Genomic DNA, 24,633 nt, shown 5'->3' with positions numbered 1-24,633 from the left:
ATAAAGGAGAATATGTCAAGGAAAAAGAAAATATCTATTATCCTATAACGATGCCAGGCGAAGTGATTCAACTATAGGGTCTTTGAATTTTTATATCGCAATCTCATTTTTGTTCCGACAGTCGGAAAGACTTGGAATACTTTATGAGAAACTGTAGCATGAAATTGAAATTGAAATTGAAATTGAAATTTTCTCGTATTTTTTTCACACTTGAACAACTTTTTAACGATAAAAGTATTCCGGCAACCAAAGAACGAAAGAGGATTGAATTAATACAGAGCGTAATGTTTGAAAGGGTATTCTTCGAACTCTCGTTTGTCTTATTCGTGCAAGCTTGTGATTTTCTACATTTAAAGTCTCTGTAAAACTACTATTATTTTCATAATAAACGTGTTATTACAGAGACACGCGAAATACCCGGTGCATAACGTTGCATGCACGACGTTACATCGTGAAATATTTCGTTCGTAGATACGAACGATAGAACGAGCTCCATTTCCTCTCCGATCACTGTCAAAGATAACATAAATCACCTAGATAAATCAATTAGAAGAACTTTGAATGTCTGCTCGTTTAAAACGAGTACAATCCACGCTGAACTCGTGCATGTCAAACGCAAGACGCATGGAGCATTCTGGCTGCGCTTTTTAATGCCTCGTTCGGTATAACAACCAGGAAACAATCCCATATTCCGGTCTTGGGACGTATTCATGATCGCCCGTGGCAATGAAAAACGCGCAAAAACTCAAGCGGGAATAACCGCGATGCTTGGCTGAAGCGAATAGAAAAGGGCATAAGAGATAACGACGCGTAACAAGAACGTTAAAGTTGCGAGAAGAGGTGGGCAACGAGCAAAGGTAAAAAGAATGGGAAAAACATCGGATCGTTAAGGTCGAAGATAAAGAAATTCGTAGAAAAGCGAGAGTACTGGGGAAAAAAAGCGAGACTTTTTTTCTAGACAAGGAAGAAAAAAGAGTAAACGTTACAACGTAAAAATGTTTTAAGCACGTATTTCGAGCGAGGTCCCGAATGTAAATCGGGAGGCATCCTAAGTCGCGATGCGTGCGCTATGAATAAATAATAACAGTGATAACGATATAGAAAGACGAATAAACGTAGACAGAAGAATTCCATTCGGATTTTTTCGATATTTCAATATTTCGTGATAATTGGCAATCGACAAAAGGTTTCCAGATTTGTATAGGTAAAGAGGACAGAGAAGGACAATCGCGTAGATGGTAGGAAAGGGTAGAGAAGAGAGGATGGAGAGGAAAAGAGAATAGAGTAGCACGAAAGGGAAACAAATAGAATTAATACTACGTTGTGTGTTTGTAAAATCGAAGTTACAGACGAAAGGACCGGATAACGGGGAAAAATACAGATGGGCGAGAGAAAGAATGGAAGAAGCAAATTAAATGAGCTATATGTTTCGCGTTTGTAAAATTGGAGATAAAGAAAGGAAAATAAATAGTAGAAAAGGAAGAGGACGAGGGAAAAAGAACGGAGAACGGAGAACACGAGAGAAAATAAAGTTAATCGTATGCGTTTGCCACATACAGAGATCCGCGGGGGAGATCTGGCTTCGAAGAAGCTCGAACACGTTTCGTGTTCGGAACACGAATGCCAATATAGTTTCGAGCGAAGGTTTACCGCCGTGGTCGTTGGTACTCGTCACCTTGAGCCGGCGATTTAGGCACGTTCACAGAAAATACGCGTGTCATTCGGAATTCCTTGGTTCGCGACCGAGAAAATCGTCTTCAAGGATCACCATTACGCGTGCTCCTCGTGTCAGCGTTATTTATACCGTCGTTACGCCTCGATTTTCATTCCCTGCTTCCTTCGATCTTTCCTTTGCTTCAGCACGCGCGTATCGTATACGCGTTGAAGCTGCATCCTCGCCGAAGCAAAAACGAGCAACCTTTTGTGGATGTTCTATCGTTTGTTGAAAAAGTTGTTAGTTATTGTTCGATGCTTGTTCGCGTTTCTTCGGGTTCTTAGCGCTATATACAAAAGTAACAAAAGGTAATGCTCGTTGTCTGTTTCCGTTCGAAGCGGCAAAGATCAAAGGAACGTAAAGAACACAGCGATAGAAACGAGTAAGCCTCTCGGTAGTCAAACCGATCAGCGAACGTAAAAGCTGCTACATATAAGCTGTATGGAAGAACGACAAATTTTCTTTGGAATCGACTATTACTTACGCGGTCTCCTTATGAGAAATATATTTATGAAAATAAGATCTTTTTTCAGATTTTCAATACGAATTACCTAGCTGGATAACGTGAAATTGATAACTTTATAAAAAGTGGATTTAATCAATTTGCTCTGTAACATATACTTACAGCTTCTCTCTTTTTCTATGCTCTTCGTTCATTCGATACCGTTTACAGTATACGGCAACAATAACGAAACGAAAAATACCTCGTTGTTGCTTCAACAAGGACGTAGCTTAACCATCATCGTCTCGATATAGTATACTCCGGTATTCCATGGTGTTTCGATTCTCCCATTCGAGAAAACAGGCCGACGATTTCCCATGAACGACCTCGAAATAAAAACAGCAAAGATACGCAGCTGGTCTGACGATGAAATTATATTTGAACGACGATATGCTCCTCCTACTTTCCAGATTGTCACGAACGATCTAATGGAATCTGCAAACGACCAAAATGGCGTATACGGAGAACGTTGTTCGCGCGAAATGTTCCCGATTGCCGGTCTTTAAAGCTCTTTTAAAGGAATATGCCTGTATGATCGCGAACCGGGTCGTGCGTTATTCATGTCACACACGCGTGTGCGTAATGTGCATGGGCGAACGAGAAAGGCTGATAGGTGAGCCCACGTGGGTTCTCTTATGTTCCTTTTCATGTACCGGGTGGAACCAAGTGTTCCAACCTCTAGCGATCGTAAAATCGATGCCTTCGAGATGTTTAGATTGGAGACCATAACCTTGAACTGACGTTTTCTCGTAAAGAAAAGGAAAGAACGAGACCGTGTTCGTCCTTCGAGGCTTTATAATTTGAACACGGTTGACACGGTGGAACGGACAAAGAATATTTCGATCTTTTAACCTCGATTAGTCGGTATCGCATAAATAATTCAACTTTCTCGATACTTCGAACTTGAACTTGCTGATTTTGATCATTCGATTCTATGGTACGTGTATCGGTATATTATATATCGATAGGATGAGATTAAATCTCATTGGTTGTATAGATCTCTATCGTCTATCGTGGATTATTGAATTTCAGAAATTAGTAGGTTAAAAATGCGAGATTATAATCTCGTGATTTCTCAACTTCCACTTTCTAATTTTGATTAATTACTTTCGTGAATTTCATCGACGTGATACACGTCGAAAGGAAGAAACGAAACTCGCCGAGTCCATTAAAGTTCAATTCTTTTCACCTCGACTATCCAGTTTTACAATTGAATAGGTTGTAAAATAACGATTAAACTTTCTTGTTCCTTAAACGTCAACTTTCTACCATCTATTATCCAATTCGACCCACGAACGTACCAGCACCACACACTAAAGACAAGAAATTAAAACGGCGCTTATATCGAACTTAAGAAATTAAATCTCTGAGAACACTTAAGAAATAATACTCTGAAGGTAGAAGTTTGAACCTCTTTGATTCCCCGAAACTACAGTCTTCTCTAACTACTCTATTTTTCCAAACGAACGCATCTCCGCGATTCGTTTGTCAAAAGCAAGAAACCGATCTTCCGCGACGACCGAAACTTGTCATCGCCTCCACCCTACGTTCACAGCCTCCGAATAAATTCTCGATCTTCGGACTCGACAAAAAAGCAAACTTGGTCAAAAGGATTTTTCCGAACCACTCTTCAATTCCTTTCCTACTATCCAACTTCCGGTCTAGATTACCAGCGAGTCGTTTCTCCGACTGCTGCGATTCTATCGATCGGCGAAGGACGCAGCTGAGAATGGCTTCTGATATCGACAGCGTGGAAATTTACGTGACTCGAGGACGATGGTGATTAAGCGAGCGCGGATCCCTTTGGTTGCCGCTTTCCAGCCAAGGACAGAGACGCGTGTCCTCGTCGTATCCTGATCCGTGTTCGTTACGTCAGGTGTACGAATGTTTCCAGGCACCCCTTACATTCGATCACCCACACTGTGCACGCGATCGCGTACGAGAAGACAACACAACGTCGTGCGTACGCCTACGCGGCTTACGCCTTCGCGGCTCGTTGCATCAGGCCCCAGTGTTACAGGCCCAATAAAGGAGCACTCACACGCGCGCAGAGCGGGTAAAACGAGCCGCGATAAAGGAGAAAATAAAGGAACGACAAGAGGAGAGAAACTCGCGGCATAATTAATTCACGCGAGCTGAAACGAGCTGTGGAAGACGCCGAGAAGAGAAATTCCCTCTTGGATTGCGCAAAACTGACCCTTTGCTTCGTTCCTAACTCTACGATCGTCCTTTCGACGCGTCTATTAATTAATTGTTGCTCGAACGAATTACGATTGCTGTCTCTGGTTTGTGCTGTCTCTGGACGTTTTCGTGTAAAATACTATTTGGTTTCTTCTTGTCCTATAACTGCCGGAACCAGCGTAGAATATTTAATTATACAGAAAATTCAACTTTGCATGGAGTCGATTTTATAAATCCAATTGAACATAATTGCATAATATAATTACGTTTGTCGTGTTACATCTGCCACGTTGTGCCTATGCAAGAATAGGGAGTTTTAAGGTAGCTTTACAGCTAAGATCCAGCGTAGATTGGATTGATCTATATAGTCGTTATAGTTTACATGTATAGTAATTAAATATATATATGTACAGAGGAATTCACGTAATTGGAACAAGCCATATCTGTTTCTGACTGCAATTAGAAAAAATGTCGGAAGATGATGAATGGTCCGCGAGTGCAATCATGCACATGCATTTTAGTGCAATCATGCAAGTTGCACCATTTTTCTCAGTGGAAGCGTGTAATTTGTTGCATAGGTAAAATCCTCTCGTCATTCTGTGTAAAAATGACGTTAGGTAATGTGCAACATAAAAATGATTAATTCGGGTGATGTGTATTTTGAATAAATTTCTTCGTTAATAGAGAAGCTGGTAAACTCCGTTACATACTTTGTACATATCGGAGTACAAAGTACAACTTTTGGAATGTTGCAAGAACCTCCAATACCCTAGTCCAGATTTTTACTATAGCTACACTTAAGTAATAAAGCTAAGAAATAGTTTTAATGTTCCAATCCGATTTTACGACGATAGGCTTGGGCTCGAAGTGACATAACGGGTCACTGAACGTAGCCACGATCGCGGGAGGGACGTGCACCTGACAGAGGTGTGGAATAATTATATAGCTCTCCTTAAAAACAAAGACAGGTAGGGAGAAGAATATATAAGGGCAGTTCCACTTGGACTGCAGGTGAGTTCATTCAGATAAATTTTACTCGTACGTGGAGTCATACGTGTATCACGTCGCATTCGTCATCCCGTTGGCCGTGGATTCGTTATCGAACCTGAATTCGTTGTCGTCGACATCTCGCCGCTGTTACTCACAGCCTCTTGTAGTGACCACACTTGTACCAATAAATATCAGCTATAACCGCGATGGTAAATTCGAGCGTAAATGGTGAATTCGAACCCGACATATAGATTATATACAATTTCTAAGAAAGTTTCCGAAGAAACGAATAAGAAGGATTCACGTACGCGAGAATCGATAGCGGCAGCGTTAGAAATCGATTTTATTAATTTACGTAACAATGTTGTGAAAGTGAAATGTTACTTATTATGAACGATGCGATAGAAAGTATAATGATCTAAGAGAATAGTCTGCCGATCGACCGTAATATGCCGGACTTTATGCTGCAAGGCAAGGAGCAAGAGAATGACTAGTCGATGGACGAGATTAATGCGCGTTTCTAATTTCTCGAACTAGTAGTTAATCATAGCAGCTACTCGCCGCTTGCTATATCACTCAGAATGAAATATAACGTATCTTAAGAATCACTTCTCCGCGTTGATGTATTATCGATAATCGTCGCAAAAGAATTGTACGTACCTCGTGACTAAATTAACGCAGGTCGAGCTGTTATGAGGTTAATTAAATCTACTCGTTGCGGCAACGTTAAAGCGTCGATTGTAAATTGATGTTTGCGCACGGGTGCAGGGTCGAGCAGCTTCGACGACAGCCAGGTTCGAGAGCCGTTCGATACACAAAGTTTCCTATCAGAGTCGAACAAGCGCAACCAATTTGCTTCGAACATGTGCTCGTTACCAATTGCTTCTTAAGTTTCGTCGTTGTAGTCGATAACAGCTCGGCTAATGATACCTTTGCGAATATTAGAGAAAGTGAGATATGATAGATTTTTATATTATATTTTATATATTGATATAACAGAAGAATTTCTGAAACGGAGGATGAAAGACACGAGTAAATAGAATTTAAGTAAAATTATAGACAGAGTCTAGCTAATTTTTGTCGTTGCAGTCGATCAAAGAACGCTAATGCCACTCTTTACGTTGTACGATTTCTGCTTAACAAATTATAAAGTACAAATCTGTTGTTTAGTTCGTTCCTTCCTAATCGTTACGACTTCGTAACTGTGTTTTTCTTATCCTCCGTTATTTAACGACCAGTTCCATAGTGTCTGTACTACGCGATTAAGCGATCGCTCGAATTAGAAGCTGTTCACCGCATCTGTTAATTTCTCGAAACTGATTTCACGTATTCAATAATATGCATGGTTTAATCAAGTTCTGTGTAATCACATATTATTACCTGTACAGTGTTAACTATGGTCGATGTCGGAAAAATCATTGAGAATTACTCTGCTTGATATAATATTGAAATCTGATTATATAATTCTCTCAACATCGACAATGATCCACGATGGCTGAATAAATTATATCCTGCCTCTGTTTACCTTATTAATTCCCGGATAAAGTTACTTCGTTAATTAATTGCTACATATGTACGTTACAGCAACAATTGAAATCGTATCTCATTAACAATTTTAAATTACACGTCAGTTGCTACCTTCGAATTATCAATTCAGATTTGTAACGTAGAGAGGATACTCTTTCGTTTCAAACACACAGACATCGATTGATATCGTTTTCACCGAATTTCTTTAATCCATTAAAACAAGATAAATTTCAACGGCTAGAAAATGTTCAACAACGCGAATGACGCAGATAATATTACCATATAATCGATTCGTTAGTTCGATTAATCTCTTGCAATTTTGCGATCTTACGGTGTAGAATATTTCCATCTATCGTGACTCTGAAGGCAAAATTCAACAGCGGTCAACGTGTTAACAGCGTTTCTTATCGAGATGAACAAAGATCACGAGTCGTAGGCGCGATCGAGGATCCCGTATTCCAAGTCCAACCGGCCGGAAGTCGTTCATTTGCCCGACGATATCTATGCAAAACAAAGTCAAGCCCGAGGAGCTCTCGCGGTTCTCCGGCTCGTGCTATTCGATTTCTTCGTTGGCTAGTAAATGGTAGCTAGGAAACGATATTCGATGCCGACGCAATTGTACTCGCGACGTTGTTTTGCTCATCGATCCGCGGCACGGCACTTCGATAATTGCATCTAGTCATTTTTCACAAGTTGCACCTATACGCGTCGCCTTCTTCCATAGCGCGTAATGCATAATTCGATACGAAACGCTCTTCTAACCTTCGTATAATATTTCCTCGTTAAAACTTCGATCTTCGATCATTAAGCAGACGTTGGTAAATCGTCGGAGAGCGAGTGGTGGTAATTTTGAACTTTGTATCGTTTCCAAGTTATTGCGTGGAACGCGTATTGGATGCTCGTAATCTTGTAAATACCGACAGATTTTTAACAAAGGTATCTGTCGTAAACACGCAATTGCGGTATTATTATACTTTTAAACGTTTGGTCACTTAGAACCTTTGACTCATCCGACATTTTTTGTATACTATCTCCTCTCCTATTACAACGTCGTTCGTTTCATTATCATACTTGCCGCCGTTACGCAAGAGAATTTGTTGCTAACTTGTAACTAGCGGCATGCAAAATTTCGCTGTTCGTAGAATTTCATAATATCGGATTCTCACGTGTAATTTGCAAAAGCTATTCGTAAAACTTCGTTTGTTCGATCATCGAACTCGTTACTGTCGTAATGTACAATATGTCGTGTGTATATAAGATTTTATTAACGTTCGTAACTCGTAACTACTAACAATGTACAATTTCATTAATAATATCGGTTTGGTTACGCGAAAGAATGCCAGGTATCTAACGCGCGAAGGGAACAAGAAAATATTCGTTCTCGGAATACTCGTGTCTTTTATCTCACATTTGCATGATAAAAGTAAGATAGAAACGAGGACAAATTGCTGCGCTAGAAACAGGATTGACATTGCGGCGCTTACTCGATAGCAGTCTGATGACGGGAATGTTTTCGGTTAAAAATATGACCGGCTGTGTTACCTATAATTAAACGCGGTCGATAGGCTGAGAAGTCAATCTAATTTCTTCCAACGCGAAAATAAATCCGTGCGCGCTTGACAGCTTGGTTAAATTTACACGCTGGTTTATTTACCGGATTTACTGCTATTATTTCACGGCAAATAGCGAAACCAGATTTATGATAATTAAACAGGAATACAAGTAACCTTAATATAATTTCCATTGAAGACAAAATATATCACGATCATAAATAAACGTACACACACGAATAAATGCACGTTACGTCAGAATCGATGCGCGTTCGAGAAAAATTCCTAATCGATGCATAATCGTTGAGGAAAAGTGTCGAAGAGGTGTAGAAAAAGGCAGATAGCTGGAATAAAGGGGAAAGTTAGAGAGATATTTGAAGGGGAAGAAAGTGCAGTTTCGTGAAATGCAAAAGCGAAACTATGTACATAGCTGTGCGATGTAATATACATTAACAAATTTTTTAAGCATCTGTTTAGTTTAATTTCTATGAAACGTTAAAATATTCCGTACGTAAATGCCGGAGACGTAATTTTATGATTTTTCCATTCAGAAAACAGTCATTTTCTATCCAAAGTGAGACCGCAAATATTTACGTATGCATGGAAAGTATAAAGTTGCGTAACTATGCGAAGTATCCAAAGTATAGTCGCAAGATACTCGTTCTAATATTTAGTGGATGAAACAACTCTCTTAGATATCGTTTCTTTATCTTTTTCCACGAAAATACAAATTTGCATAAATATCTGCGATCTTATCGCTCGCAGGGATCGAAGGATGTTGTCAAACGATCCATGGAACAACCATTTATCGCGATGATCTTTTAGATCGCGATCAATGGCAGCTTAATTTCATCTCCATCGATGCGATTCGCGAGGCAGATATAATTTCTATCAATATCCTATTACCGAGCTATGCAAGAAATAGAGAGATCAATTTCATGCTCAACTAAATCGCGATTATCAGCGTGTCGTGTATCGAGAAATCCTCGAATCCGTGTGCATTTCATCGTGTCAGAGTGATGAATGGATTGCTCGTGTGTGTGTATTTTAATTAAACGTTGTCAGACCGATGAAAGGGTAAATTTCGCAGGATCCACGTACGTTCCATTCAGCTGCTGAAGCTTGATATTTTACATGTGCTATTTTATACTTTATAAGAGAATACAATCGATGAAAATAAATGTGCAACTCTCGATAGACAGACCAGGTCATCCCACGCGAGAGATAACATTTACAGAGGCAATGAATTAACTTAACTCGTTTGCTGCGAGAAACAGTTCAAATATAATTAAAGGAAATTCTTAAACTCGATAAAATACGATAAAATCTTTATTATTATCATAATCTGCTGTTTTCACATCTCGTTAATTTCATTTGCAATTCTTTCGATCAATTTACCTAACTGAATTCTACTTTTTAAATATCGTGGTCGCGGTAGAGAATTCCAAGGATTTGTACAATATCTTTCTTTATTCCTGTTATTTCATCTTCCACGATAGAAGCTAGCTTTTGCCAAATTATGGAAATTTGATTTATATTGCCAAGCTTCCATAAAATATTCATTATCCAAATAGATTTTCTTATGCTTTAAAAAGCTGGCGAAGTTTGGTACTTTCGCTATGTAGATTACTTTATTTGCATACGTTCTCCAAGAATATACGTTTACATAATTTCTGCACATCACTGCCTCGACCTTAATAGCTTAACGGATAACGTTTCTGGTAGAACAATTCTTCTCGAAGACACCTATTGTCCTTTTATTCGAACAAATTGTTCTCCGTTTGCATTGTACGCTACTGTAACACCATTTGTAGCCATAAATAGCAGGTAATTAGAAAATTTAACAAGGAGAACATTCTTGCCCAGAAACGATTAACTAACCATAACATCGCGTAGAAAAATAACTGCACTTCGTCAGTCTAATAAGTACAGAGTTCATTCCTCCTCGGCTTATTCGTTCGTGTTTGCTGTCAACGGGCAAAAAGTATTTCCTGTTTTTATACAAGCACCGAAAGAACGAAGACACAGAACCGGCCTAAGAAAATGACAAAAATACGTGATGGTCTCGTCATCCGGTTGCTCATGATATTTTCGTCGTACGTTCATTGAGAAAAATCTTAACGGGCCTAGAGTACATGCCAACGTAGACACTTCTCGTATTTACTATATAGACATATCCGAGACTCCTTCAAACACATAAATCGCGTCCTGTCAAACAGCATGCAAAGAAAGCCGGTATTACAGAAGCGAAATAAGAGACAAAAAGTTTGCAGCGATAAAGAGGCAGTTGCGGTGTTCGAATTGTATTTGTCGATGGAGAAGAAATATCACAGATTTCTTATATTGTACGAAAGCGCAAAAATTTGTATTGCTGACTCGAAAATAGAAATAAAAATGATAGAAAAGAAGGGCTATATGAGAAATTAAAGCTGATGAAGTATATGAAAGGATAAAATGAGGATAAAAGATATAAAGGAATGAAGAAGACAGGAAAAACTGTATTTGTCGATGGAGAAGAAATATCATAGATTTCTTATATTGTACGAAAGCGCAAAAATTTGTAGTACTAATTCGAAAATGGAGATAAAAATGATAGAAAAGAAGGGGTATATGAGAAATTAAAGCTGATGAAGTATATGAAAGGATAAAATGAGGATAAAAGATATAAAGGAATGAAGAAGACAGGAAAAACTGTATTTGTCGATGGAGGAGAAATATTACAGATTTCTTATATTGTACGAAAGCGCAAAAATTTATATTACTAATTCGAAAATGGAGATAAAAATGATAGAAAAGAAGGGCTATATGAGAAAATTAAAGCTGATGAAGTATATGAAAAGATAAAATGAGGATAAAAGATATAAAGGAATAAAGAAGACAGGAAAAAGTCGAGTTGAAAATTGTCGGGTGCCAACTGCGATATTTGAATTACGTTTATTGGAAAAGAAATGAACAGCTTTCATATTCAAAGGAGTGCATTTAAGAGGAGATATTCGAAAAACGTTTATTATTACGAATATTAATTGACTATGAATTTATAATACGTTGCAGAAGGTGATTCGATCTTAATTAACTCCGAGTCGGTTTCTGTTGATTCGGTCAAATTACTAAAAATTGGAGCTGCCTCCTTATTGCAGCAGCTACTTTAAATCTTGACCTTCGTGGGCTTGCCTTTGCACCGATTTTCGCGGGTTGGTTATTTAAAGAGGCGACCAGAGGCAGCCAGGCGACCAGGCGACCAGGCGACCGTCTGAATGAAGTGGCGCTTACGGAGCGTGTAAATAAAATTTACGATTCGCAAGATCTCATGGCGAACTTTGAACCGTCTCTCCTTTACGATCTTCCTTCTCCAGTTTGTCGACTGTTAAAGATTCTACGGTGTCGTTCTTCTGTTTGCTTAACAAACAAGGGGTGTGTACGCGAGACAACGTCATTCCGGGAATTCTAGATATTTTTAAATCGTACACTGTTCGATAAAAGGCAAAAGAAAGAAAAAAGCAAAGGAAGCAAAAATGAGAAACAATTGAAGGGTTCATGATAGAAACGATCCTTATCCATATTTGTCTCTGAAGATAAAGTATACCGTAACCTCTTTGACTTTTCTTCCATATATTTCAACTTTATTAACAAAATATTCACTATATTATATCATTTTTATATAAACAAGTAAAAGACAGTAAAATAAATAAACACTACTGTATCTGGTTATACACAGTACCAGTTAGAATCTTTTAATATCGCCTTCCAAATATAAAGTGACAAATCTACCAGCTCTGTACTTTTGCACATCAGCGTAAATCACTTTTTATTATACCAATCCCAGCGTGTTATGGAATTTATTTAGCTTCCGACTATTAGAACGTGTTATTGTCATTTGTTATTTCGAAAGTCGAATTTGACGAAGAGCTCCTCCGCTTCTCATAAGCACTTACGTGAAATTTGAGAATACAAAAATATATAAAACATAACATAAATATACAAAGTAGCCGTAACTTGTAGTAGATGAAGTAAATATCCACTGTGGTTGCAACTTTTTTCATAAACATCCACAGTTTAGATACAAGTTTCTCTTGACAGACGGATAGACTCGTGTGTATACTTTTACCAAAACAAGAGCCTCGAAAGGAAACACAGGAGATCAACGACGCGGTTAACCGTATGATTTACACTGGTCCACGGAAGTTTAAGTGCTTCCTCGAAGACGTTGAAGATCGTCGCCGGTGGGGACCCGGTGTTTAATCTCCATCAGGATGCGTCCTCCTCGTCATCCGTGGCGGCTGCTTTGACCGTGGCACGTATGACTTTTTATCTCGCGCGTTTCTCTTGCCGGTTGCACGGCTCTCTTCTCCTATTTATACACTCGCGAGCCTCGTGGCTGGCGTGTGCTCGTTACTATCTGACCGCACAACGCGGGGTTAATGTTACCCTTTGAAGAGAAGGGAAAAAAAGATGGAGAGAAAAAGCGGCAAGCCGGAGCGAGGTGGAATTAAACGGCAGGAAAACAGGAAATTAATTGCTCTCGTGTTCCGTTAATTCCTTCCACAGACTCCTGCACGATACTTTGACGCACCCGCGCATTACATTTTAATTATACACGCTTTGTAATTACCGATGCGATTTTTAACCGACCGATACAACGCCTTGAGCTATATGTGTTGCGCTGTATAGCGCTGCGACGTAGGAAAAGAGAAAATCGGAAGATATACCTCGCAGGAACGATAGGAATTTCGATGGAGTATGCGCCGGTGATATGGAGATGATCCCTAAGCGGAAAAAAAAAGAAAAAGAAAATGAGTTTATCGCTTGTTTCGCGTTGCATCTATGTACATTGTAACGATTCGAAAACATTTGCGCAAAGTGATAGAAATTGAACTATTGGACCGAGTTAATAGATAAGTCGAACATGTAGAATACAATTTTTCCGTTCGGGGCTTCGTTTTTAAGAAAATAAAATTCGATCGTGATTAGTCGAGAATCGACCTAATACACGCGTATGGTAAATTTTCCAATTTATTTTTTTCCGAAACAAATTGTCTCGAGGCAAAAATTACACTCTGCATGTTCGATTTATTTTCACGCGTAGAACGACCTCCTGTCGATTATTTAGTCCTGTCTAATCTGGAATTAGCCATGTTCAAGTATACTTGATAAATAACTCGATTTTCTCGTAAACTAAGCCTCCAACGAGCAAATTTTATTTCATATTTTGTTCTTATTTTTTCATAAGGAATCGCCTCGCGCCCTCTTGGAGTATTCGCTGTACGTTATTCAGCGGCACCCTGTATATGCAGGGTATTTCATAACGTAAAATAATCCGCAACAGGTTATCTTCATAGATGGTGCTCGAAATGACCATCCTCGGTTTGTACGCAGTCGTAGCGACGAATTTCGCCGACATACAGAGCATTCTTTCGTAAACTGTCGTGGATTATTGAAACACAAAAATGGCTATAACTTTGAAGGAATGTCGAATAGGAGTACAGAATTACTTTCGTTTTTATCGTATGCCCTATCCACTCCTGAAATGGATTCCACGCGTTATGAAACATTCTGTACATACTGAACTAATTTCTCCTCAAATTATCTGCTTTCTAAGCTTGAAGTACCGTAGCCATGGAAAAACTGTTCGATTCTTTTTGCGATGTTTCTCAAAGTTTCATTTTTATTCGGAGTTCGAACGAACTAAACGTTTGTATCAGGTAATTTAGATTTCATATTAGGTAATTTAAAAAAAAAAATGGATATCTTTTCAAGACGCTCTTTACGCAATGTAATTGGTTCTATGGAAAATCATAAAACGAAATTACTTTGCAACACAAACGTAACATAGTAACGAAACATAGTAATTTACGAGAACTAGGCGAGTGGCAGATTTTACAACCAGTGGAGAAACAAAAATTCACGATATCAAGTTTCCTGAGTTTCTCCTTCGCTTCCTCGGCAATTGTTCCAAATTGAATTATTCGAACAGCGGTCATTCCTCTCTCTCGCCTTGCATTCGAAGAACGACCGCCACCCACGCGTTCGGAACGACGGTTTACCCGCGTCGAAGTCACGAAGTCGTAAATAAAATAGCGAACAAATTGCCTGGACAATGGCCGCTCGAAAGAAACGCACCGACGCCTCTCTTTTCAAAAGAAACTTCATAATCACGCAAACGTTTGTCGTGTGATTTCTTCGCTATTGTTTACAGGCCATTGTACAGCCTAGCATGCGAGTATCTCGCAGACAGACAAAGAGGACGAGCTGCAATGCCGAAGGTTGTCCGCGATATAGCAACAGAATCTCTTATCTGATGCGAGAAGAACTGTTGGACGCGCTGGCAAACAACTCTTTTCCTAGTGTCGACACGATAAAACCAATTTTCCTCGGTTTCCTTTTTGTTTATCGTTGTACAAACAACGGAACGTTAATGATAGCACGTAATGCTGGACTCTGTATGGAAGAACGCTGGTTCGAATACAGTTTCATTCGATGGAACTGTGCGTCGTGCTCGACACTCTGCTAACGAGGTAATTTTCCAACGATAACGAGGGCTGGGGGATGAAAGTGGCCGCGCAAGGTTAATCTGGCGAGGACGCGAGCGAGATACTCTAAACGATTTACCTCCATGCGCTCTGATAATATTTTTACATTTATGTTAACTTGTAGTCGAAATGTGTTGCATACATATTGTTGTATAGCTTCGTAATTATTAGGTCATGCCATAAGTTCGTGCCGTTTTTCGAGCGGTTATATATGTTATTTTTTTTAAACACCTATGAATCGTTGTCTTAGGTATTTTCAGAACATTCGACATCTCTTGAACTGTCAAACTTCGTGATTTTTCAACAAGATCCCGAATTTTATGTTCGTCTGTCTGAGGAGGACGCCCGGAGCGTTCCTCGTCTTCTAAACAGAAATTCCCAGCTCTAAAACGTCGGAACCACTTCCTACAGGTGCGAGATGAAAGCGCATTTTCTCCGTAAACAGCACATATGTTTTTCGTGGCAATTGTTACAGAGCTTCCTTTCCGAAATTCATACAACACGAGGTGTCGAAAATGGATACGCATTTCGCTCGTGATTTTTTACTGTTAGAAGTCACTGTGTTCGCTTTATTACGATCTTATACCCACGAAAATCTGCTCTAGCCTGTTCTCGATCAGCTAAGCTCGAGTGCATCGGTCCCTTATCGCCGTATGTTTAGAAATCGACACATGAAATGTATACGCAAAAGTCGGCACGAACTTATGGGATGACCTAATCGAGATTTTAGCTTCTAATTGGCATAGGGTCGTAGGTAATTGGGGATATTTGAGTCAAGTTAACATCATCCTAATTTTTTGCACCAGACAAATTTGTATTTCTATATGTGACATAATGTATAGAAATATTATATTTGTACACATAATTGTATCAATTGCATCGTCGATTAATTGGGTTTGATATCGTTGGATCGTATTTTGTGTCCAGTTATTTAATCTTACAATTAAAGTATTTCACTTTGGCAGGTTGTATAGGTATTCGGAAAATCTATACAATATACGAGTGAATATGGATATTGATACTTTTTTCGAATGCTAGAGACAGACTTTGATTACAAAACGAACGTATATTTCAACGAATCGCGATAGGAGCACTATGGAAACACGGATGGTTTTGTTTCCTTCTTTTTTATTTTTTGTTCTTTTTGAGATACCGGTTTCGATGCTCGTCTATACTGGGGATATTTCAAGGCAACTGAAAGGTAGAACTTTTTTACGCTGGCTGTATCGAGTTTTTATGAAAGCTTGGCGTAATTAATTGGTTGGCAAAAGAGAAGTTCTTCAGTTTGCGATAAATTACTTGTCTACTGAAGCAACATGGGAAAGCAATAACATTTATGTATGTTTGTTAATTAGCGGAAGTACAGCCTTTAAACTCCAACATGAAGTTTAATATTTAATAAAAGTGGAATTTTATTAAGTTTAGTATTACAAACGTAGTAAACATCTTGGGGAAAAATCTTGTTGATCCATTCGTTCTTTACAGCCGTAAGACCCTTGTTAAAATAAAAACGCGGAGGACTTGTTTGATGATAAAGACGAAGACATCTTCATCGCGCGGTTCTAAAAAATGTCCATAAACGAAATGTATATACGTACAGATTATACGACATGCCATAATTGTACAATTATGCTTTACGATGAAAGCAAAGAAAAAGCAAGATTCGTTTATTTCATCTTACGAATAAGATAAAAAGTCAATGAAAGCAAAAAAAATTTTTTTTTAAGAACAGAATTCTCGAACTTGACAATTGAAGAGATAAAACTTCTGTTGTGAAGAGAAAAGTTATAAAAATTGTCGAAAACTGTCTACTTTGAAGGTGTTGAGGATCTCGAGGATCTTTGAAGATCTTTTAGCCAACTTTAAAATCGCTAACATAACGACCTCGATTCTTCTTATCTTCGTATGAACTTTTAAATAATTCAATCAAATCGCAGAACTCGAGTACAGAAGGAAGTAATGGATTAAGCATCGAATGACTCGTAGCCAAAGCATCGGAAACCAGTCCGCTCGCGTCCAAACCTTCAAACCTCACAAATTATCAATTTAGGGCAACGAGGAATGTCATATGACAGAAGCAGCGAACGTTTGATAGATCCTCTCAAACAGGCTTCGTAAGCTAACTGTGCTATCAGTTGGTCAGTTTATCAACTAAACTGCGTATCGATCCATTCGGCGGTAGGCAGTGTCGTGTTATAGCTATTTCACGTTCGCAACCTTCCATCGGTGTCGAATCTAAATCCAACGTGAAATTTCAACCATCGCGCATTGCTCGATGCTGGTTTCGACTAAATTTCCGAAATTAGGCCACGGTTCGCGTGTAATCAACTACTTTGCCTTCCGTTCGACGAAATCTTCCTCTATGGCTCTAGTTACGTTTACAGTGATCCATGAAAGTGTTTGAACACTTATCACACGACACATTTATATTTATAGTATAGTACATGTTACATTATCGCACAAGACATTGTGAAATTTCATTGGCAGCGTTTTTCAACCAGTGAATTTGAAAGCAATTTGAAAATGCATACAAAAGCTACGAGATGTTCGTTGCAAATATATTTATTGTTAGTGAAAAATTATTACGCAGTGTAAATAGTAGTATTGCACGCGCGATTAATGATAAATATACCCACTGAATGTCCAAGTTTATTCGTCTAATGGATAAATTGACCGTGTAAATATTTTTGTGATCTGTGTGAAATGTATATTTGCACAAAATATCTTCTACAGGGTGGTTGGTAACCGGTGGTACAAGCGGGAAGGGGATGCTTCTACGCGAAAAAAGAAGTCGAAAAACTAGAATAAAAATTTTTCGTTCGAGGCTTTGTTTTCGAGAAAATCGACTTTGAATTTTCGCTCGGTACGCGTCCACTTTGCCACGCCTCGTTATAACGGATCTCATTGTAGATCGTTGTCTCGATGGAAAAATTAAAAAAAAAATTTGTATTCTATATTTTCGACTTCTTTTTTCGCGTAGAATCACCTCCTTTCCGCTTGTACCACCAGTTACCAACCACCCTGTATAGTATGTTACATTATCATACAAGACATTGTGAAATTTCATTAGCAGCGTTTTTCAACCAGTGAATTTGAAAGCAATTTGAAAATGCATACAAAAGCTACGAGATGTTCGTTGCAAATTTATTTATTGTTAGTGAAAAATTATTACGCAGTGTAAATAGTAGTATTGCACGCGCGATTAATGATAAATATGCCCACTGAATGTCCAAGTTTATTCGTCTAATGGATAAATTGACCGTGTAAATATTTTTGTGATCTGTGTGAAATGTATATTTGCACAAAATGTCCTTTATATTTATATTTTCGGATCGGTTTCAAAATTTATCGATGTAATCACGATGATAGTATCTTATTGCATTGCTAGTTCAAAATGGTTTACATAATACGCATAATATATTCATGGAAGGTTTCTATAACCGTTCGAATACTTTTCTTAGCCACTGTACGTGAGTTGCTTGTCAGTTCGTAATATCGTCGTTGATTCGATCGTTTCGATGAACAGAGTCGTATACCTTGTGTCTTCTTGTAGTTTGTGGTGTACAGTCGAAAGTTAAATCATTAAGAAGTTTCGTGTGACGCTGAAGATGCGAGTACACTGTTTGTTGGCCTTGGAATATTTACCAGAAGATAGTCCAGAGATGTTCGATAACGAGGATTAAACGTCGTGTCTTGTAACGTCTTTGAACCGAGTGTACAGAATATTGAAATATGTGTTAGCTTCGATGGTTTAGCACTAACGAGCGGTAAGTTAATGTTATATGGGTCAATGTCGTATTTACGTGGTTGCGGTTAATAGAATTTGCCTGTTAATCTTTTGCGCGACGAATAACATTTTAAGAAACATCCAAAAGTTGCTTATTCTTTCTTTTACCATTAATTAATCGAGTAGATGATTCCAAGGTAAAAGAAAGAAGAATATAGCGAGAAATAAATAATAATTTTCTATTGAAAATAATGAAAAAAAAAATCGATATTCCCAATTATAAGTTTTCATACGTTTTAAAGCAGAGAATTCGTAATCCGACGTCATGCTCTTTTTTTTTCCTCTCTTTTAATTCTTTGGTGATCTCCGTGCGTTTTCAAATTTGAAATTAATCACACACGGGATTAATGAAATAATAATCCATTAAAAAAGCTAAATATTTTAATTTAACGAAGATATTTTATTTAAAAAAATACTTTCGTGCAATAAATCCTATATAATAAATCTTTTCTCGAGTTGCTAATACGAATCTATAGAATTATCGATTTTATAATTGTGTAGACCTTTGCGTACTTACGTACATCACGTTTCTACACAATTCCGTTCGATCATCGATGATGACTAATAAATACGACATATCGATCACAACAACAACTGCGTACGATCATATACCGTGTACGGATCTTTATTGACGAAATTATCAACGCTATAAAGATAAACGTGGTAAAGCGTCAGCTAGTCAGAGCAAAAGCAATCAGTCGTCGATGAATCGACGTTGCACACGCACGTCGTTGTCGTTGCTTGAATTTCAATGCTTACTACTTTCAAAGGATTCGAGTGAAAGAGTTTGGCTTTCTATCCACGCCGCCGAAATTCAACACGAGCCGTCCTAACACCATGGTAAATATTTACAGACTATTTCCATTTATCAGCTACCGCTTATAAACAACGTTTTACATGGTGTACCTTCTTAGATAACGATTGCCGTCGTGTCGCTTTATAATAACGTCACAGAAACGAATGACAGCATATGAATATTTAAACGAACGAATGAATACTTAAAAAAAAAATGTATTAACATACCGTCGGTCCATCTCATAACCGTAGACATTTTATTACTTCGTAACTCGACAAATTATTGTTTATCCTTTGCTAATCGTATCGTGCAATACGTATCTTTTTACATTCAGATTAATTTGTCAATTTTTTAACGGAAAACACCGGACAATAAAAATTGCGAGATATTGTTACCGCTCGCTTTGATTCATTCGAATCGCGCGAATTCATTTTTCGTCGACGAGAAAAAGCGAAATTTCGCTAGTACGTATCGGCAGAGTCTTAAATTTAATATTCTTATCTTAGTAAAGATGAACGTATCCGTTCGAAGATTCCAAGGTAACGTCTCGTTGCATCAACCTCCATACGTAATGAGCCGCAAGTTTCCATTTCGCGTGGACATCGATTCGAAGAAGTAACCCTCATTCGTGAGAGGAATACCGGTCTCATCTAAGAAAATCGACAGACTTTTCCTTCGAGAAAACTCGCTTGTCCCCTTACCTCGTTCGAAAAAATTGATCGGAAGGGTCGGAAGATATATGATAAATGTAAACGAGGACTTGGGAAGAATACGATAAGCCGCGTTGCCTGTTTTTTAACAGCCAAACGGTTTTAAAATTCTACACGGCGTTCGTCAAATTTTTCCGAAATTCTATTCCTTTATTTTCTTCAAAATAAAAAAGAAATTGTCTTAATGCTCGAATGTACAAAACATCGAAGAAATTAAAATATTCTTTGCCTTGATAATTGTACGTATCTCTGGCTTGCCAAATTTCGTCAATATATCAGGTATTTTTAAAAAAGCTGCATCTTCCAACCCAACAGATCGTTTCGATTTTCAATGGTGCCGTATGAAAATACAAGTTTAATCATAGAGTAACGCCAAAACCAGAAAACCGATAAAGACATACTCATCGTGTTTTCCTTCCGCGATATTCGAACATTTACTCCTTTAACTCACGATTATTCGATTAATACCGATTAGTTTGAAGCGAAGAGGACGTTAGGCGGCTCATTAAAGATCAACGAACTGTCGTGACTTCGTCGCTCGAGGAAAGGAGGAAATGCGTTGTTACGTGTTCGCCGTAAGGTCCCTTATTCCGTCCGGCCCTACGACCTCAAGCAGATCGCGACGTGAATCCTAATTACTTCGGGGAACGATTCCTTGGTAAATGTATCACGTAGTACGGAGCGAAGTTTCCAGGCCAAGGATTAAAAAGGGCCTAGAGAATTTCGTGGCAGCCCTCTGGCTATGCGAAATCACTTTCCAACATAATTTCCAAACTAATTTCCGAATTACCCTCTTAGGTGAAATTGATTATTCCGACTGTAATAGGGAAATCACTCCTATCTTCGAGACATATCTAGACAAAGATACGACGAATTACTCCGTAACACGAATTTCCACCTGATATAATGAAGAAAATTACCGCAGTAGTCGCGTATCGACACGACCCGTTTAGTTTGCATCTAACGAAAACACGGTTTCTCTATTTGCTGCTACAGCACGAAACGTATTTATCCGCGGTACATCTAAATATATTCGCAGCGAAAATCAGCCTGTATTATGTAGTCATCGGGTGAATTCTTGGAGACGCGAAAGCCAGGCAAATCATCCGCTAAGAATCTTCACCGGAAACGATAGTAAAAATATCCGCGCGAAACTGGACGAAGCTGAGCGTGGAACAATTAAAGTTGGCGAAGTCGAGGAGAAGCCAGGAGGACGTGTTGCCGTCAGACCAGAAATCCGGCATACGGAATTAGCCCCGCGGTACGGGACATCGTAGATATCGCGCTTAAAGCTCTCGCATTGCTATGGCGTTACGAGCCTTCGTGTTAACGTTTCTATCCCTTTAAGACTGGCACAGACGAGCAATTGGACGTCGTTGTGATTTCGTATCGGTGATAGAGATTTCATAGGATTATGTTTCTAACGATTCAACGCGTATCAAAGCGCGTAATATCGCTATTACCTTGCGATTTTGTCGCAGCCTTGTAACGATGGCATTGTGCAATTCGGCTGCGTTGTATTTTTAATAATTCGATACACACGAATTTGTGATATCGCTATGGACAATATAGAGACCCGATGCAGACCGATAACGCGATTTTCTCTCCACTTTGTGTTGCAGTTTTACAGCGATGACGTTGCACGATTCGGCGATATTATACTCTTAATAATCCAGCGCACATAAATTTGTAATACCGTTGTTGACAATGTAAGACTCGATGTCGACGAGCAATACAATTACGTAGATCGGTTCATGAAAAATATAAACTTGTCAAAATGTACAGCGTCGCCGTTACGAAATCACAGCGACGTTCCAGTCGCCTGCATTGATCCTAGTATCCGGTTTGGATTACCAATTCAATTGCTGCGATTTCGCATCAACAACGCTGAAGAATTCAACGGAGTCATAGTTTTAATAATACAATGCGTCGCACCGTTACGAAAAATCTGATAAAATCATCGCTTAATAAACATGACAATTAGCTTCTGTTCGGCATTTCCAATGGTCGTCCGTTTATCACTCGAACAGCACATCTACCTTTTTTGAGAAAATCTGATTTTCCTACCTCCCAAGTTGTAAACTTTACGGTGCAGACCTCATTAAGAGGCTAATTAACGCTCTAAGTACTCGATGGGTCCGCTCTAAAGTAAACATCTGGTATCAATCAGCAACATCGGAGGATATGCGCCCACCAAGATACACAATTACAAGGTTGGAAGAAATAGATTCCCATCCCGTAAAAACCATGGTAAGAAGGAAAACCACGGGACGGAGAGTTAGTATATCAGGACCAGGCGAAGCTTCTTCAAGCAGTCTTAAAACAGTCTTCATCAGAGCGTCATACTCCTCGTGTTATTTTATTATTCGCGTTATGTTATACAGGGTGGTTGGTAACTGGTGGTACAAGCGAAAAGGGGATGATTCTACGCGAAAAAAAAAGTCGAAAATATAGAATACAAATTTTTCGTTCGAGGCTTTGTTTTCGAGAAAATCGACTTTGAATTTTCGTTCGGTACGCGTGCACTTTATCGCGTCTCGTTGTAACGGATCTCACTGTAGATCGTTGTCTCGATTGACGTATTTTTTCTATTCCATAAATTTTTATTGTATATTTTTTATTCTATATTTTCGACTTCTTTTTTCGCGTAGAATCACCCCCTTTCCGCTTGTACCACCGGTTACCAACCACCCTGTATATTACTCGACATCTTTAATCTACCTTTACCTTGAGCGTTAATAGCGTTCACGGTTCGCGATATCAACTGATCGGTTGCTGACTGGTCGTCACCTAGTTGAGGATTCGCAACAATTTCTACCGTACAGATATAAATGTAATCATTTAATAATTTTGATAAGAAAAAAAATTGGCATTTTAAGAGTTTCCTAATTTTTTTAAATTAGGCTTTTCAGTCAAAAAATTGGACAAAATTCCCAGATATGTAATACCATGTTTACAGTATCTCGGATTTTTTTAAATAATCTTTCATTGGATACGACAAATAAATCAAGCATAAACTGTACATCACATGTTTAGGTCAATAACTGTTCTAATAATAGGAATAGGGAGGTAAACGTTTGTCGAAATGATTTTTCTGGGAAGCTCTTTCGATTGACGTATCACAAATTTAATTTGGTTCCAGGACGCTTTTATCGCGGTTATTCGGTTACGACCTTCCACGGTTTCATTGTTGTTAAATTGCATCGTGCTATGCGTTTCGACAGATTTATGTTTCTACATCCCCAGCGCAGACGAACGATGCGATATCGTTGGAATTTTACAGCGGTGACTCTGCAGTTTGGCAAATTCGTACTCCAATTAACACAGTGTATATTAACATGGAATTTCATTGTTAGAAATGAAGCTATCATATCGCACAGTGCCTCCACTGCGAAATCACAACAACGTTGTAACACACTGCACTAATCTTTATCTTTCCAATTGCATATTTTATATCCTTCTAATATGAACCAAAAACTTCTAATTTTTATATATCACGTTGGAAATCGTGTTGAAAATCTTTTCTTTCCCATTTATTCTGTCCATTCCCAAAAATGATAGATCAATTTATCGACAAAAATGAAAAACAGCAGCAAACAGAATATTTTCTTATACAAAAGTTAAGATCAGAACGCAATGAAACGATTTATAACAGTAACTTCTGTAAGCAGAATTGTTCGATTTTGCATACTCGTAATTAAATCTTGTCGCGTTGACGTGGCGAAAAACTGAAAATTTTAGAAACAAATTTCTCTGAGACTCTTTAGCTTTAAACTTTATATTTCCAATCATAACTCTTACATTTTCCATAATAAGAAATTCAGAAACATATATCGAAGGTATAAGCTTGCTTGCGTTAGTTCGATCGCATAATCAGATCGTTGAAACACGGCAACCGTATCGCTGTCGCTCATCCGTATCGAACCTTATCGCGATTCATCCCATTCGCGATTTTTCTTTGTATCGTCAATTATAACCGACAGTCTGAAATTCCACGAAACTAATTTATTTGCCGCGCACGCTGCATGGAATTCCATAGCGCATTTTATTAAAAACGAAGATTTCGCTGGTGTAGAATCGGCGAAAGAAAGGTCGCAGATCTTCAGGGTTGAATTTCCACGTTTAACGCGATTCTGACGATAGATAACAGAGAATGTACAACGAACGCCTAATGAAATTACGCGTTTCTGAGAATCTTTTGTTCGTAGAATAATACTAGCGCCGCTCTCTAATAAATCTAGTCGGATAAATGTAATAAACGTATTTCTCTGAAATATTCCTCTCTTTAAATTACAACATATTTTCCGAATTAATTTCCTTCCGTTTGTTACGCGCGTTGTCGTCATGCG

General features: G+C 38.5%; 1 protein-coding gene across 4 annotated transcripts in view; it reads left to right on the top strand.

Moving 5' to 3' along the window:
* LOC117206852 (KN motif and ankyrin repeat domain-containing protein 2) overlaps positions 1-24,633 on the top strand; it is a 67,882-nt gene that overhangs the window by 15,002 nt on the left and 28,247 nt on the right. The window contains exon 1 of one of the 4 annotated variants that reach the window (XM_033446575.1): positions 18,737-18,758. The exons of 2 other annotated variants lie outside the window; for them this stretch is intronic. The gene's annotated coding sequence lies outside the window, so the exon portion shown is untranslated. Of the gene's footprint in view, positions 1-18,736; positions 18,759-19,475; positions 19,619-24,633 lie in introns of those variants that run through there. One more of the 4 variants, XM_033446574.1, reaches the window with a different exon arrangement.

This window comes from Bombus bifarius, unplaced genomic scaffold (genome assembly GCF_011952205.1).
Source record: "Bombus bifarius isolate JDL3187 unplaced genomic scaffold, Bbif_JDL3187 scf7180000008008, whole genome shotgun sequence".
Taxonomy (NCBI): Eukaryota; Metazoa; Arthropoda; class Insecta; order Hymenoptera; family Apidae; genus Bombus; species Bombus bifarius.
Note: the sequence above shows the minus strand (reverse complement) of the source record. Positions and strands in the feature narration are given on the sequence as shown.